The 17806-nt window shown below is 42.3% G+C and overlaps 1 long non-coding RNA gene across 1 annotated transcript; it reads right to left on the bottom strand.

Moving 5' to 3' along the window:
* Positions 1-4443: 4443 nt before the first annotated feature.
* Positions 4444-17532, bottom strand: LOC310691234. Its single transcript, XR_014518411.1, has 3 exons — positions 17427-17532; positions 14437-14485; positions 4444-5760 (listed from the first exon to the last, which is right to left on the bottom strand). It is a non-coding gene; the product is annotated as an uncharacterized lncRNA (long non-coding RNA).
* Between the last annotated feature and the right edge of the window lie 274 nt (positions 17533-17806).

Below are 17806 nucleotides of genomic sequence, written 5' to 3'. Positions count from 1 at the left end.
TCCTCCTGCTCCTGGGAAGATTCAGGATCCTGATCAGGAGTGGGGGGGGGGGGGGAGTCTCCCACCATTCCTCATCCATGCAGTCCTCCTCAGCATGGCCTGACATGCTGTCAATCTGAGTAGACAATTCTGAGCTAGACGGATATCTTGCCTTCCTGTAATCGTGATAATGCACCATTGCAAATGCTACAGCATCATGCACCCACCTCTGTCATACCCAACAATGAATTGTGCCATTTTGCATCTCTCCTTTAGAAAATGTACCTATGTCGATTCTTCTTTGATTTGTGTGGCCTTTCCCTTAGTGCCTCTCCTCCCTTCCAATATGCTTTACATGGATCAATTTTGTAAGAAAATTTGCAAAAATTGTCAGTGGAGAAAACTTAACATGTTGTGTGTCAATTGACCAATTCCATAGGGTCTGCAGCGGTAAAGCACACATATTCCAAATTTCTTCCTCATCCTTTCTCAAAGCCAACAAGAATGATTGAACTTCCTGGGAATAAATGTTGCTATTAGCATGAAGTTCAGAGCATCTTAGGGACTGGACAGAAAAAAGAGCCAGTTTTTGGTCAGAAGCCATTTTGCATGCTCTCTCTTGACCTATTTTCAATTTGAAAGCCTTCTTTTCTGCAGCAATATAGATAATGAGCAACAAATAAAGGCAGCTCCATAAATGAGTGACATGAGAAGTTTAAACGAATTACTGAAAGTTCAAAAGTCCCCGTGATCTAGTGTCTTCATTAGGAATCTAAATCATTCATGGTCATGAAAAAACAACCCCAAATAGATTGATCCTTTGACTTCCTTTTCCAGCGAGTTAGAACACATAGTATTTGGAGAAATGAGAAGATGCCATGAATCAGGGTTTAAAGTCCATTCAAGGTCCATTATACATACATACATACATACATACATACATACATACATACATACATACTGTATTTTTCCCTCTATAACACGCAGATTTTTTCTCCTAAAAAGTAAGGGGAAATGTCTGTGCGCGTTATTGAGCGAATGTGTGGTCCCTGGAGTCGACTGTCTCAAGTGCAGGGGCAAAAATCATATCGCGCCATCACGGAAGGAGGGACGCCTGAAAAGAGGAAGCTGCTGCTTTCCTGCATTCTGCCCCAGGGTCTTACTGCCCACCCTGTTCTGTTTCGGTTGCTGTTTGCTCAAACGGAACAAAGAGCAGGGACATCCCCTCCCCTCCCCTCCTGGCAAGCAGAGGGGAAAGGAAAGGATCGCGTCCTTCCTTCTAATTCCTCTCCGTGCTCCGGTGCTGCTGCGTTCGGGGAAGCATTCCAGGCAGTTGGAAAACATGCAGGTGGGGGGGGGAGGGAGAGAGAGAGAGAAGAGAGAGGGGGGGTGGCTTGGGTGGGTGGGTGGGACTTTTGCCTTCCTTTCCTCCCTCCTGTTAAACCCCTCTCCTGCATTCTTAGCCAGCTGCTTCTCCGCACACCCCTCTCGTGCTCCTTGTCCCTTCTATGTTTTTCCTTCCCTCCCCACTTAAAACATGGTTACAAAGCATGGATCCTCATGGATCCTCAGGATCTTTGCATTGGGTCACCCCAAATTCACCATCAGATCACATAGCATGTCCATGGCTACAGCCTGCACCAAAAAAACCACGCACCCACTGTTGCCTGGGGCTGCAATGGTACAAAAACGTGGTTACAAAGCACAGATCCACATGGATTCTCAGGATTTTTGCATTGGGCTACCCCAAACTCACCGCCAAATCACATGTCTGTGGCCACAGCATGAAGCACAAAAATGATACGTCCACTGTTTCATTCAGATTTTTTTTTCTTGTTTTCCTCCTCTAAAAACTATGTGCGTGTTGTGGTCAGGTGCGTGTTATTGAGCGAAAAATATGGTACATATGATGGAAAAGGCAAAACAAACTCATCAGCAGAGGAAAGGTGTGGAGAAGACCGATTTCTGACAGTAAACAGTACTAACCTAAGAACATAAGGATGTTCCAGTTAGATAGGCAATCACCCATCTAGTCCAGCACCCTATTTTCACAGTAGTCAACCGGTTGCCTGTGGGAAAACCATAAGAAGAACCTCACTGCTAGTCTGCCTGTGCCCCCCTGCCCACCCCTGTAAGCTACAGGAACAAACCTAGTGTAGGGGTGTGGCAAGAATTCACTTCTACACCACCTTGTTCCTTACCCAGGTAAGGGACCACCTTTCAAATAAACCATGGGACCAAGGAAACTAATTCAAGTACAGTGTCCAGGTGGGAGCCAACACTTATTATAGCTATTGCAAAAGGGCAGAGCTTGACTTCATGTGGTTGTCCTAGCCAGTTAAGAAGGTCTGCCACAAGGAAAAGCAAGGGTTTGATAGGCAACGCACAGAAAGAGTCATAAAACATCTAAAGATTCTTAAAACATAAACATCCTTTGACATACATCAGGATAGGTTACAGGTTATAAACAGTAAAATATGCACGGCTCCATATTGGTATCTTCATTCCCAGAATCACCTTGGAATGTCCCAAATGTGCCCAGGCCATTTGATCCCAAATATCACGCTTCTGTCACCGTTGCCCTAGCAACCAGGCCTTCATAATAATAATAATAATAATATAATAATAATTTATTATTTATACCCCGCCCATCTGGCTGAGTTTCCCCAGCCACTCTGGGCGGCTCCCAATCAGTGTTAAAAACAGTACAGCGTTACATATTAAAAACTTCCCTGAACAGGGCTGCCTTAAGATGTCTTCTGAATGTCAGGTAATTATTTATCTCTTTGACATCTGATGGGAGGGCGTTCCACAGGATTGTTTACATTCCAGCTGCTATCTGCTCCATGGAAGCTTTCGAGGAGATGCCGGTGCTAACTCACAACAGACATAGGAAAGCATCCTGCCATTTATACCACTTTCAGATCAGATAGGAGAGGTGGAATGCAGTGTGGAAGGGAGTCACAAAATGCAGGCATGCAGGAATCATTCACGAATGCATTAAAGCCAAAGGTTAAAGGAAAGTAATATTGGAAAAGTTTTTAAAATAAAATAAAATCTACACCCTGGGTCTCTAATTCTTATATCAATCTGGTGAGCTTCTCCTGCCCAACTTTTAATGTTTGAATGAGGGAATTAGTACTACTACTACTACTACTACTACTACTACTACTACTATATTATTTATACCCTGCCTATCTGGCTGAGTTTTCCCAGCCACTCTGGGCGGCTTCCAACAAAATATTAAAAATACATTAAGACATCAGTCATTAAAAACTTCCCTAAACAGGGCTGCCTTCTGATGTTTTCTAAACGTCAGATAGTTGTTTATTACTTTGACATCTGGTGGGAGGGCGTTCCACAAGGTGGGTGCCACTACTGAGAAGGCCCTCTGCCTGGTTCCCTGTAACTTTGCTTCTTTCAGTGAGGTAACCGCCAGAAGGCCCTCAACGCTAGACCTCAGTGTCCAGACGTCACGATGGGGGTGGAAACGCTCTTTTAGGTATACTGGACTGAGGCAGTTTAGGGTCTTAAAGGTCAGCACCAGCACTTTGAACTGTGCTCAGAAACGTACTGGGAACCAATGTAGGTCTTTCAAGACTGGTGCTATGTGGTCTCAGCAGCCGCTCCCAGTCACTAGTGTTGCTGCTGCATTCTGGATTAGTTGTAGTTTCTGGGTCATCTTCAAAGGTATCCCCACATAGAGTGCATTGCGGTAGTTGAAATGGGAGATAACTAGAAGACTCACCACTCTCACGAGACAGTATACAGGCAGGTAGGGTCTCAGCCTGTGTACCAGATGGAGCTGGTAGACAGCTGCCCTGGACACAGAATTGACTTGCGCCTCTTTGAAAATGAACTAGGGAGTGAACGTTGCCAATGTTCACATATACATCCTATGTCCGGAATGGAAATAAATCCAGCGAATATGATCAGAATATGTTGTTGTTGCCTTTGGTAGGCAAGTGATATGTAATTGATTGCAGCCCATCTCCCACCCAATTAAGAATGAGGTGAAATAATGCAATGGCTATATCATTTCACCACAGTGGACAAGGAGATGAATAATGCAGTTATTGGCAAGAGACGAACTGCAGAGGGAAAAAAACCCCTCCTTACATTCTCACTCTGAAAACCCGGTGACATTCAACTAAGTTTTACAAAGAATGGACCCAAATGGGTCTAGTATGTTTGAAACTTAGATGCATACCACCCACGTTTCCAAAGGTCAAGATTTCTATCCTACACAAACTAAACCCTCTACTAGTTCAAATTAAGCTAGGTTTGCCATGTTTCCAAAAGTGATAATCCAGGCAAAAAGGTTGTTGAGTTTTCTTTGCGAAATCTCAGCCAAAAAAATGAGTTTTAAAGTTATTTTTAATGGAAATCGCCAAAATCTACACTACCAACATGGGCTGCCATGCACCTGGATTTTCCTGGATATTTCAGCAATTTCTGCCTGCATGCTGCTTAAGGGGGCTGAATACCGACTATGTCCAGAAAATTTCAGACGTATGACAACCCAAAATTAAGCCAGAACTGCTGTTTTAGCGAGAAAACCCTTCAACACAAGCCCAAACTGTAAACTTGAATTCCCAGACAGGGACGTCCTGGTTTAAGAAGACTGATTCAGAAACTGGCCTTGTTAGGTGGCCAAAATATTCCCATTCCAATTAAAAAGTGCCTTTTTTTAAAAAAAATTCAGCATAGATATCTGAATTCTTTTGGATCTTCTTTCCTTTTTTAATGGTATACTATTCTTTTGTGGAAAACTAAACAAGACGAGATGTGCTTTTCAACATAATTAGAATTTTGTTTCTCAGCCAGCGGATTCCTTAGCTGAATGTTGCCCTTCCTAACCAGGCTAATGAAATTGAATACAACGCTGGTTGGAAATAATTGTGGTTGGGTGTCGTGGAGCATGAAGTTGTTCAAAGAACAGCCGCTGAAGTCTAACTGCCATTACAATTGGTTTTAACAGAGAATCCTTTAACGAGGGCTGAGTATACTATGCAGAAATCCGTGAAAGGAGGGGGGGGGAGAGTAAAGTTACTGTAGCCAAGGGCAGCTGTAACATTTGGTGCATACATTACCGAACATATGACTTTGTTCAAGTAATTATGCTGCCATTCAATAAAAATGAGTAATTACCTAAGCAATAAATGTCATTTATATGCTTTTCCGTGTCGCACATCTGAATAAATTGGATTCATAAATTGGATTCCTTCTAATAGCATTCCCCCCCCATTCCAATTTTTAAGTCAACAATTTTTATTTTTTTTAAAAAGAAGCTAATAAAGTAGACTGGTTGACACCTTGAGGGGATAAATTTTATATCCTGTGTTCACCACTTGCCAGAATTAAAGGCCTCACTTTTTAAAGGGTGTTACATAAATATTAACAAAACAACAGGGCCCTGAACAATTCTGGGAACAGCATGGTAGTCTTTAGACATTTAGTCACATTGCAAACACAAAACTAGGTGATAATTAAGTCATTATTCAGTATAGTTTTTGGTTGTTATTATATACATATAAAAAATACTATAAAGCTTTTTAAAGGATTAAGAAGAAAGCAGGGGTTTCAAAAACCTGGCTTCCTTCCATATTCATGTTGAGTTCCTTTATGAAGTGCCGAGGGAATCCTTTCAGTCTCCCACTGTGTGTATCTTATGGATGATGGAAGCAGAAATTCCTCCTTCACACTTTTAAGAAGATCATGACGTTTGCTTGAATTTAATATCAGACTGGAAGTGTAGTGAATTTGGCTAGAACTCAACGCCTGGAATGAAATGTATTGTTTTAGGTTATAACCTTGAGTATGGAGGAAACAGACTAAAGTATTTCTTTTCTTTCTTTTCCCCGCTGCCGCTGCACTGGGGCAAGTGTGGCTGTCCTGCCTGTTGACAGTGGAATGAGCACTTCCTAGTAATAATAATATTATAATAATAATTTATTATTTATACCTTGCCCACCCAGCTGGGTTTCCCCAGCCACTCTGTGTGGCTCCCAACAGATTAAAAACAGAATAAAACATCATACATTAAAAACTTCCCTAAACAGGGCTGCCTTCAGATGCCTTCTAAAAGTCAGATAGTTGTTTATTTCCTTGACGTTCTACAGAGTGGGTGCCACCACCAAGAAGGCCCTCTGCCTGGTTCCCTGTAATCTCACTTCTCACAGGGAGGGAACCACCAGAAAGCCCTCGGAGCTGGCCCTCAGTGTCCAGGCAGAACGATGGGGGTGGACACACTTGCAGAAGCTCCTTCCTATACTGCCACATATCATGGGTAGAAAACGTCTGTGATAGGCATTATCTGGTCCATTGTAATGAGCACTGTGGAATGGAACAAAAAAGAGGAGCTAGTAGCGGAACAAGCCATCAAGCACTTGAAGCAGTACAGCCCTCTTCTTGCTGCCTTTACAACCCAAGGTCAGTCTGAACTGACTCTGTTGCTCAAGATTCAGGAGTACTGTTATGACAATTAGGTTTTTAAAACCATGTGTTAGTAGCTTACAGGAGCTATAGATTTGATTCTAACATTGCATTAGTTTTTTGAGTTACCTTCTACCTCCTGTAAGACCTATTGCAGTCGTTAAGAGTCGTCAACAGGCTCATCTCAGCTATCTGCCAATCTCCCATTCCCACCACTCTTCTGAGTAATACCCCTCCCCCCCTTCTCACTATATAGAAGGATCTGGCTACTTCTGTTTCAGTGTATCTGAAGAAGTGTGCATGCACACGAAAGCTCATACCAAGAACTAACTTAGTTGGTCTTTAAGGTGCTACTGGAAGGAATTTTTTTATTTCTTCTACCTCCTGTATTTTCTACTGTAACATAATTTAAGGCCTTCCACAACTTAAAATTCATTTTATCCCTGGGTTTTCTATAAAAAAAGTTTACAAGTAGACATGATTTGGAAAAATGAAATTTGTTATAAAAATTCTGTTTGCAAATTAAATTGTACAAGTATCCAAAGTAAAAGAAAAGAAAAGAAAACGTAGAATTAAGATGCTCCTGAAGGCCACCTTGGTGAAATGTGTTGAGAATACTCTGACATTTTCCAAACTCTCTTCACTTCCCTTCTCCCATGAAGAATTCAAGACAGGATCAAGGTTATTCAGGACTCCTAAGCAATGCTACAGCAGGACTGCGATTAACTTTCAAGTAGTTCTATTATCCAGGCTACAGTCTAATGGTCAAAGGCAACTGCATTTTAGAAAAAGGACCTTGCTCCAAGTGTCAGATGAAAAATAAAGATGAACATAAAGATGAAAAATGGCAACATTTCTGGACCGGAACCATGAAGCGATGTAGAGGTAGGCACTGCCTAAAAGTTACCCTGGGGCTGATCGGCAGATCAGTATGCTTATGGAGATCTCGAAGGACCCAGGAGGGAGCAAGTGAGCAGCAGAGTGGGAAATGGATGTTCTGTTTCAGTATACAAATCACCATCACCCTTCCGAATCTTGTAATAATTTCTAATGTTGCAGAGGGACATAACAGCAGCCATCCATTGCATCCCCCTTCCTGGTCGGCTGTAAAGCCTTGTTATTGGTGCCAAAGAAACCTTCACCATGCAAAGCACCACTATTCCGTGGCTCGCTCATTCACTGGCAGAATCTGAGAGTGGGCAGTCCTTAAACCTTCCCCGGCAGAGTAGTTTCTTGACGCCCAGTCTGCGCCTCCCCTCTCGGAGCGGAAGCCTACTGCGCAGGGAGGGCGTGGGTAACGGAGGACCTCTCTCCTCCCTGCTTTGCTCAGGCAAGGTGTCCTGGCATCGCCTTGCTTCCCCCGAGCCCTGCAGCTCCTCTCCGCTGGAGGCGTGGTTACTCTCCTCCACCGAGGAGGTACTGCTTCCCACGATCTTTGGGGGCTCTGTGTAATCCATCCGGCTTTTCCCCTCTCACCCCTGAGTCAATGGCAGTTCCCTGACACCCCGCAATCTGGACTCTTATATTTATATCAATGATTCACATACCCCCTAGACTTCAAAAGGAATTGTACTGGTGATATTTCGAGCTCCTTAGGTCAAACTGTGGTACAGTGGTACCTCTGGTTGCGAACGGGATCCGTTCCGGAGCCCCGTTCGCAACATGAGCAGAACGCAACCCGCGTCTGTGCATCGGCAGGTGTGCGGGTCATGATTTGCCGCTTCTGCGCATGCGCGTGATGTCACTTTGAGAGCCTGTGCATGCGCGAGCGGTAAAACCCGGAAGTAACCCTGTCCAGTACTTCCGGGTTGCCGCAGGACGCAACCTGAAAAGATTTAACCTGAAGCGTCTTTAACCCGAGGCATGACTGTATCTTGGTTGTCGACCGTAATCTGTTCCAGGAGTCCGTTCGACTCCTGGAACCGTTCAGAAACCAAGGCGTGGCTTCTGATTGGCTGCAGGAGCTTCCTGCACTCAAGCGGAAGCCGCGTTGGACGTTCGGCTTCCAAAGAACGTTTGAAAACCGGAACACTTACTTCCGGGTTTTCAGTGTTGGGGAATCAAAATGTACAAGTACCAAGGTGTTTGAGAACCAAGGTACAACTGTATTTTGTTTCTAGGTGTCCTATAGAAGCTATCGCTGCCTTCTGTGGGATAACCTTCCAATAGGTTTGGCATAGCCTTGACTGCTTATTATGAAATAAGAATGTTTATCCCTGATTCTGGTGCACAAATCCACAAGTCACACCCGCTAACTCCCATCCCTTTCAAAATCTTCTAAAACAGTATGTAAAGGGAGTAGCAGAGAAGGTAATGGGTCCACACACCCCTCTGGCATTTGTGTATTTCAGTAATTCATTGAGAACCTGCTTCTTCGCTGTTTATCTCACAATTTATACCTGAAGGAGCGTATTCACCCCCATCGTTCAGCCCGGACACGGAAGGCTCCGAGGGCCTTCTGGCAGTTCCCTTGCAGCGAGAAGTGAGGTTACAGGGAACCAGGCAAAGGGCCTTCTTGGTAGTGGCACCCACCCTGTGGAACGCCCTCCCATCAGATGTCAAGGAAATTAACAACTATCTGAATTTTAGAAGACATCTGAAGGCAGCCCTGTTTAGGGAAGTTTTTGATGTTCAATTTTTTGTCGTATTTTTAATATTCTGTTGCGAGCCGCCCAGAGTGGCTTGGGAAACCCAGCCAGATGGGTGGGGTATATTATTATTATTATTATTATTATTATTATTATTATTATTATTATTATTATTATTATTTAATGCATGTCTATTGAAAAGTGAGTGTCATTGAAGTGAATGGAGTTTTTATAATTTTTATTGAAATTCATTGACATAAAATAAAATAAGAAACAAACTAGTCTACAGAATATTATAATATTAATATTATTAATATTAAAAGAATATTAAAATAAGCCAATGGGGTTTCGTGGGCAAAAATCCTATTCACACTTACCTGGGAGTCAGTCAATGGGTCTTACTTCTGAGTAGACGCATGCAGCATTACACTGCTCATCCCTTAAATGTAGCCAATAATAGGCATTTATTGTGTATTTTGTCCATTTACCAGAATAGCCTTGGCCTTCCCTAAACATGAAATAATGAAATAGCACCCCTGAGGATATATGTGAACGTTTATAGGGAGATTGTCGTTTGAATTTGAAACACTTTCCCAGCACATTACATGCTGCATTTAAAGAAAAATTAAGATTCCCAAGTCTCAAAAATCACATGAGGGGCAAGGAGGTTATTAACCTCATTTACGAAAGCTCCTTGAACAGTCGGTGGAAATGAGTGCAGTGCAATCACTGAAAGGAAGGGGAGGACTATATTTGAAGGGGTGTGTGGAAACAGGTACTCTGGAGAAGGGAGATAATTAGTTTCTTTTTCTTTTTTTAAGGAAGTAGAAGAGAATGTCTCTTTAAAGCCCAATGACTTTGAAAGGCAAAGAGTTTTTTTGGAGGACACCAAAGCAGTGATCCTGGAAAAAGTGGGTTAAACCACAGAGCGTAGGGCTTGCCGATCAGAAGGTCGGCGGTTCGAATCCCCGTGACAGGGTGAGCTCCCGTTGCTCGGTCCCAGCTCCGGCCAACCTAGCAGTTCGAAAGCACGTCAAAGTGCAAGTAGATAAATAGGTCCTGCTCCAGCAAAAAGGTAAACAGCGTTTCCGTGCGCTGCTCTGGTTGCGCCAGAAGCGGCTGAGTCATGCTGGCCACATGACTTGGAAGCTGTACGCTGGCTCCCTCGGCCAGTAAAGCGAGATGAGCGCCGCAACCCCAGAGCCAGTCACGACTGGACCTAATGGTCAGGGGGTCCCTTTACCTTTTATGCAATTGCAGCCTAGAATCATGCCCACTGACTTTATGTTTGCATATCATGTAAAAAATGGTGGCATTTTTGGGCACACTACAACTAAAGTGAATCATAGGCTTATCTCTCCCCCAAATGCCTTAATCCTGAAGTTTTTTTTGGTGTTGTTCTTTTAATGTGGCTGCATGGCAAGAGAAAGGTTCAGTGAATGGTTAAATGCAAATAAGGATTTAATATCAAAAGATAGGTGTTTACAACCCCCTAACTATGGAAGGAAATAGCCAGCCAGGGAGATCACACGAGAGTTCGTGCCATATTATCCACCTCTGCAGATGTTTCCACCCGAGTTTTGGGTACCCAAGGAAAAGTTCGCCCTCTGTATAATTAAAAAATGTTTTGCAAAAATCAACATTAAAAAGCAATAAAAATGAAGGGAAAGGTGTTTAATCAAAGTAATCACCCACAAGAGAGCGATCAGGAAACTTGTATCAAGCCAGGCAGGGTTCTTTAAACCATTTGATACAGATGCATAATCTGACAGTTATTCGCAATGAGCATTTAGCTTCGTGATGGCCAGGTGTGGTTGTTTTACTGAGGTGGGAGAATCAGGAGACAAAAATCTCTTGCTCCCCTTTAGAAAAAGGGGATAATCCCTATGTATGTATACTTGCCTGCTGGCCTGGGACTGTGTGCTTCTGAATGTACAGGGGAGCTTAACTCAGACCCCCCAAGTGTCCTTATTTTCCAGGGACAGTCCTGGATTTACAGAAGCCATCCCAGTTTCTGATTTGATCCCACAATGTCCTGCTTTCCCTTGGGACACCCCTGTTTTCACCAGAGATATGTTGGAGGGTATGGCGTTATGTGACCCCAGAGCCAAGGAGATAAGTAACTACACAAACTATAGAAGTCTATAGAAGAACTATAGGGAAGGGGTTTTTTTTAATAAAAAATGTTTAATGTTTTATTATGTTTTTATATATGTTGGAAGCCACCCAGAGTGGCTGGGGCAACCCAGTCCGATGGATAGGGCAATAATAATAATAATAATAATAATAATAATAATAATAATAATAATAATGGAATAGGATGTCCCCATTTTGAGAAATGTTGGGTGGTATTCTGGGGAAGCATCCATAGGATGAAAGTACCACAAGTGGGTGGACTGAGCTTACAGGGGGCTTTAAGATTGAGAAAGGAATTGCTCAAAAGTCATAGCTAGTAAAATATAACAAATGAAGGAAAACTCCGGGGGCAGAGGGCAAGCTATTACAGTCATACCTTGGAAGTCAAACGGAATCTGTTCTGGAAGTCTGTTCGACTTACAAAACGTCCAAAAACCAAATCACAGCTTCTGATTGGCTGCAGGAAGCTCCTGCAGCCAATAAGAAGCCATGGAAGCCCCGTTGGACGTTCGGGTTCTAAAAGAATGTTTGCAAACTGGAACAATCACTTCCGGGTTTGTCGCGTTCAGGAGCCAAAACATCCGAGTTCCAGGGGTTTCTGGATCCAATGTATGACTGTATAGGCAAGCTCCCTCCAATCTAATAGCCAAAACAGGCCACATGGTCAGCAGCAATTGCTTCCTTCTTTCAGAAGAAATCTACAAGAGTCTTCTTCATTGGTATGGAGTGACCCCAGTTCCAGCTAATGGGTTGGGAAACCTCATGAAAGCTAGTTGCATTTTCATTGCAAATCATTACTCAAATCAATTCAGCTATGTGTGTGTGTGTGTGTGTGTGAGAGAGAGAGAGAGAGAGAGAGAGAGAGAGAGAGAGATGGAATAAAAGAATGACGGAGAACAGAAACAATTGTGTAACATTTCATGGAACTTTTAGTTGAATCTAAATTATTAGACTGGAAAAAATATGTGTTATTTTTCTCCCCCTTGAATTTATGCATAGTTAAACAGCCTTTCAGATATGGGGGGGGGGGGAGTTTCTTTCTTTTTGCTTCATCTAACGTTCCCATCAGAATCCTTTGAAAATGCAGCCTTGATAAAACTAAAGGAAAAAAACAGGGAGGGAACCTCACAATAGTTGCAAGCTGTGTGACGCCTGCTTTTTATCTGCATGGTGCCTGAAGATCAGAAGATTACTCCTAATTAGTGAATAAGTTAAATCATAAAATATACTGCACCGAAGGTTCACACTGCCTTAATTGTATACCTGAAAACTTCCATGTTTTTTTCAAGTACTTTCATATTAGAAGTTGAATGTTTTTATGTATCTTCAGTGTAGATCACCTTGAGATGGTTGTTTAGAAGGCAATGAATAAATCAACGAGGAGGAAGGGAAAAGGAAAACAGAAAATGTATTTGTGAAAAGCACTCTACTTTTGGATCATCCCACCCGATTACTGCTTTTACATATAGGTTCTGCAAGATCTCTCTCATGACACAGGAGAAGCAGAGGGCAAGATAGCAGACCCTCCAAGTGTCCCTATTTTCCAGGGATGTCCCTGATTTAGAGAAGCCATCATGGTTTCTGATTTGATCGTGGAATGTCCCACTTTTCCTTGTTGTTGTTGTTGTTGTTTAGTCGTTTAGTCCTATCCGACTCTTCGTGACCCCATGGACCAGAGCACCCCAGGCCCTCCTGTCTTCCACTGCCTCCTGCAGTTTGGTCAAACTCATGCTGGTAGCTTCGAGAACACTGTCCACCCATCTCGTCCTCTGTCGTCCCCTTCTCCTTTTGCCCTCCATCTTTCCCAACATCAGGGTCTTTTCCAGGGAGTCTTCTCTTCTCATGAGGTGGCCAAAGTATTGGAGCCTTAGCTTCAGGTTCTGTCCTTCCAGTGAGCACTCAGGGCTGATTTCCTTAAGAATGGATAGATTTGATTTTCTTGCAGTCGATGGGACTCTCAAGAGTCTCCTCCAGTACCATAATTCAAAAGCATCAATTCTTCGGCAGTTCTTCCCCTTCATGTATCACTGCCTTGCGGTGGCGAAGGGGCTTGAATAACTCAGAGAAGCTATGAGCTATGCCGTGCAGGGCCACCCAAGATGGACAGGTCATAGTGGAGAGTTTTGACCAAACATGATCCACCTGGAGCAGGAACTGGCAAGCCACTCCAGTATCCCTGCCAAGAAAACTCCATGGACAAAGACAACAGGCAGTTTTCCTTAGAAAGTCCCTATTTTCCTTGGAGAAGTGTTGGAGGGCATGGAGTTATCCAACCCCTGAGCCAATTGAAGGCAATCCGATATAGGAAAGTGGCTTTTAAAAAAAATGTTTAATGTTTTATTATGCTTTTTTGTATGTTGGAAGCTGCCCAGAGTCCTGGGGCAACCCAATAAGACCTGTGCAGTATAAATAGTAAAATTATCGTTATGGAATGGGACGTCCCTATTTTCATCGAAGAAATGTTGGAGGGTATGTTAGTTCACTCTCCCAGAAGCTACAACGTAGTCAAAGAACTCATGAACTCCCTCCCCGCAGTGTGTAAACAGTCAGAGAGCTCTGAGGTTCCCTGTTAAGTATAATGGTTTAATTCACACAGAAATGAAAACATGACAGTTACACATGGTTATTGTATTTTAGTGTTTTGTTGGAAGCTGCCCAGAGTGGCTGGGGGGACCCAGCCAGATGGGCAGGGTATAAATAATAATAAATTATTATTATTATTATTATTATTATTATTATTATTATTATTATTATTATTATTACAAGAGAACAAGAGGGTGCTCCTGGTGAGTTTTGGCACCTCTTTTCCTAGGAAAATAGCACTAACTGTATCCAAAGTAAGCTAAGTAACTGCTTGTGCAAGTAGAATTTCTTGTGTCCTCCTTCCCCCCTGCACTCTATAAAACTGTTCTGGGGGTTCCTCAACCCCCCAAAAGAAATTTGGAGATGGTGCGGGGGAAGGAGGAGAAAAAATCCACCAAACTACCAGTGAAAGTCAGCAATCTTATATGAGAACAAGTTCCATTGAACTCAGTGAGGCTTACCTCTGAGTCATTTGCTATTCTACGTTTTATAATGAAGCTACATGAGTTGAGCTCTGCAAAGAAACTAACAAGCATCTAAATGAAGGCAAGGTGATTCATAAAGACTCAGTCAAGTCGCAAGTACAAAATAGATTCCTGAGTGTTTTTATAGCTGGTTGAAATTATGCAAGTTTATTCTGTAAGCAAAGTGATTATTTGTCTCCAGGATGTTACAGCCTGATCTGGAGAAAAAGGAAAAGGTAAACAACTCCCACCTGTTTTGCCACAGAAATTGCCTCTTACGGATAACTTCCACTCCCTGCCCTGAAAAAAGAACAACAATCTTCCTTACTGAACGCTTAATGTGAATGAAAGGATTAAATAATAATCACCAGGGGGAAAACTAATCTATCAAATCATCAGCAGGAAGGTGAAGCGACTAACCTATAAGCAAAGTAAAATAATGAAATGTAAACACAAGCTGGGAAAAAAATTTGGTTTAACATTGAGAGACACTTTTTGTGAAAGCTTTCACAGAAGAAGCACCCCACTTCCATTCTTTTTGGGGAGTAGGGAAGACTGCAAAATTGATCAAATATACTTGCCCATTTAGAGTCAGGGCAGGGAGCATTATCTTATAAACTGGCTTTGCAGTATTGTCAGAAGGTTGACTCTGATTGGCTACATAGCACAGTGTCATCATCAAACTCTGTGATCCCTGGTTGGCTGGGATCTCGTGCACCCGGAAAGAGAAGCCACGGTTTCATTCAAAAGCCAGTTAACGGCCAGCAAAAACGACAAGCACATTTTTCTCACTGAAAATGTTCTATGGCAGCCTAGGAGAAAATGTAGCTGAATAGAATAGAGATAATCAGTTTGTAACAAGCAACTGATAGATCTAATGGCTAGTCGGTTTATAACAAGCTTGTGATGTGGTTTTTGTAAAAGAGCTGGTAGAAAAATGATACATGCTCTCCCCACCCACCCACACATATACATCTATACAAACTCCGTGTGGCTGTACCTACATAAAATGTCCAGGAATGATGGGAGTTGTAGTTGAGCAATGTCTGAAGGCAGAAATATTCCCTACACTTTAAGGAAAGTTGAAATGACGTTTGATTGAAAATAAGTGGTACTGGTAAAGAGATGCTTAAGAAAATGTAAATAGGGATTGATAATTGGAAATGGATATTTGTAATAATAGGTTAATATATGGAGTAAGGATGAATGTTAGAGGGTAAGGATTTGCTGAATTCAATATTTGAACTGGAATACAAAATGGGAGGTGTGAGGAGGTCAAGAAACTAGTGAAGAAAATATAAGATTTGAAAATATTAATCTATTTTTAGTTTTGATCTTTGGTTTTTCTCTTTGTTCTTATTCTTTATTCTTTATTTTTTCTTCTATCAACTGTTTTTCTACTGTGCATTTTTTTATCTGTTTTGCTTTTGTTTTGCTTTTGTAGTTTAAATGTTGGAATTTGTTTTTATTGTTTGTGAAACATTAATAAATATCATTAAAAAAAAAGAAATATTCCCTACACCTGCCCTATTGTCAGGGACTGGGCAGAGGGGGAATGGTGGAGACCGCCTCCCCATCCTGACCCTTCCAGGGGGGGAGGAAGAGGAAGACAGTATAGATTTACAGCAGGGGTTTGAGGGAGGTCACAGCTCAGAGGCAGATGAGGGGGAAAGTTGTGAAATAATGGGCGAGGAGGCAGAGCCGGAGCAGGAAAGCATTCCAGACCCACCATCTCCCAGAACCCGGCGAGCCTTAAAAGTAGGAGAGCAAAGAGCTTGGAGACAGATGGCGCTAAGCAGAAACCGTAAAGGGAGTGGTGCTGTTGACGAATGAGGAGGTGGGAGGAAAGTGGGGTGGAGATTTCCTCGGGACAATGTCATTATTCAGAGATTCAGGTGGCTAGCCGTGTTGATCTGTCACAGTCGTAATAAATAACAAGATGGAAGATGAAAAAATCTTTTAAAATAATTCCAGTGGCACCTTTAAGATCAGCTAAATATAAGCTTTCAAGGGATGAGCTTTCGGTGTGTAATACACACTTTGTAAGATACTCTGAAGCAGAGGTCGCTTCAACCTTATAACTGTTGATGACTGTTATGGCAGTTGGTTCCACAGGGAAGGGCAAGGGATTTTTAAAGGGATAGGTGACCAAAATTAGCTTTAGTATGTATAATGGGACATGAATCCAATATCTCTATTCAGACCAGGTCTCTCCATAGTTTTTAGTTTTAAGAATTTTAGTTTTAATAAATACCAAACTAAAAACTAAAAACTTCAGAGTATCTGATGAAGTGTGTATTACACTCGAAAGCTCATACCCTGAAAGCTTATATTTAGTTGATCTTAAAGGTGCCACTGGAATTATTTAAAAATATTTTTTCATCTTTCATCTTGTTATTTATTATGATTATTCAGAGAGGCTGCATTCCCATGCCTCTCTCTGTGAATATTTAAGAAAAGCAGATGGTAAGGACTTTTCCTTGTCTTGTCCATTCCTCGCAACCTGTTCTGGGGGTTGGTTTCTCAACCGCCTGACACCTATATGGATCAGGACAACTATAATTTTGTAGTGCAGATATTGGTAATAAGAACATAAGGCAAGACTGCTGGATGAAGCCAATGAATAGTAGACGTTGGTGGCCTTCTGCTCCATGATTTTGTCTAATCCACTTTGAAAAATCCGCTTTGAAAGCCATCCCTGTTGGTAACTATCACTGATTCCTTCCTTCCATAGTTTAACCATACAGTGCCTGAAGAAGTATTTCCTTTTATCTATCCTGTGACATAGCCATTCATGTTACACAGGAGACCTAACAAAGCAGGGGAAACCTGAAGAGTAATTTAGTAATTTGTTTCTCTCTCAGCAAGGACAAAAGGTAAACCTTACAGGCCTCACACTTAAAGCATTCGCCCTCAGAGGACAAATTGGGAAACCAGAGTGATAAATGTAGACGTTCACCTCTTGAAACACCCCACATTTCTCTCACTGCAAAGGAAACGTGCCAACGGTAAGGAAACAAGAGCCTTAAAAAACAAAAAAAACTGTATAGGAATCCCCTGTGAAAATTAACTAATAAAAAGGGACATTTGCAAAGTCTGAAGCTCATTTCACATATTCTTTCATTTCTTCCTTGTTTTTAATGGCATGTCAGAAGTAAATTAAATTTACATTTGTGGAAGCCCAGGGGTTCCTCACAGTCAAAGGAAAGCAAATGAGTGCTTGATAACCTCGCTTACTTACTGAATGGCAGGCGACTGTGAAACACATTAGCCAGCTGCCATGATGGCTATTCCCTCCAGAAAGAATGTGCATCAGATTCTGTATAGACAGATATGCAAGGAGGTATTGTCTTCAAGATAATAATGCTTACAGACATAAAATCATCACCAATTTTTGCAGATTCATGAGGGGAACACAAACGTAGCTATTCTGAGTGTTTAGATGGCCGAATTCTTGCTACCGGGCCAGTTTGAACTGTCATAGTGTGACAGCGCAGGGCTGCTGAGTGCAGCGATGGCCAGAATAAAGAGATGGACAGTGGACCTGAGTGAAGCCTGCTGCCCTCAGGTCCACTCCCCAAGCCATGCCCCCTAGGCCGCCACAGATTGGCCAGTTTGAAT

This window comes from Podarcis liolepis, assembly GCF_965112155.1.
Source record: "Podarcis liolepis genome assembly, chromosome: 1".
NCBI classification, from domain to species: Eukaryota; Metazoa; Chordata; class Lepidosauria; order Squamata; family Lacertidae; genus Podarcis; species Podarcis liolepis.
The sequence above is the reverse complement of the archived record's forward strand: the minus strand, read 5'-3'. Positions and strand labels throughout refer to the sequence as shown.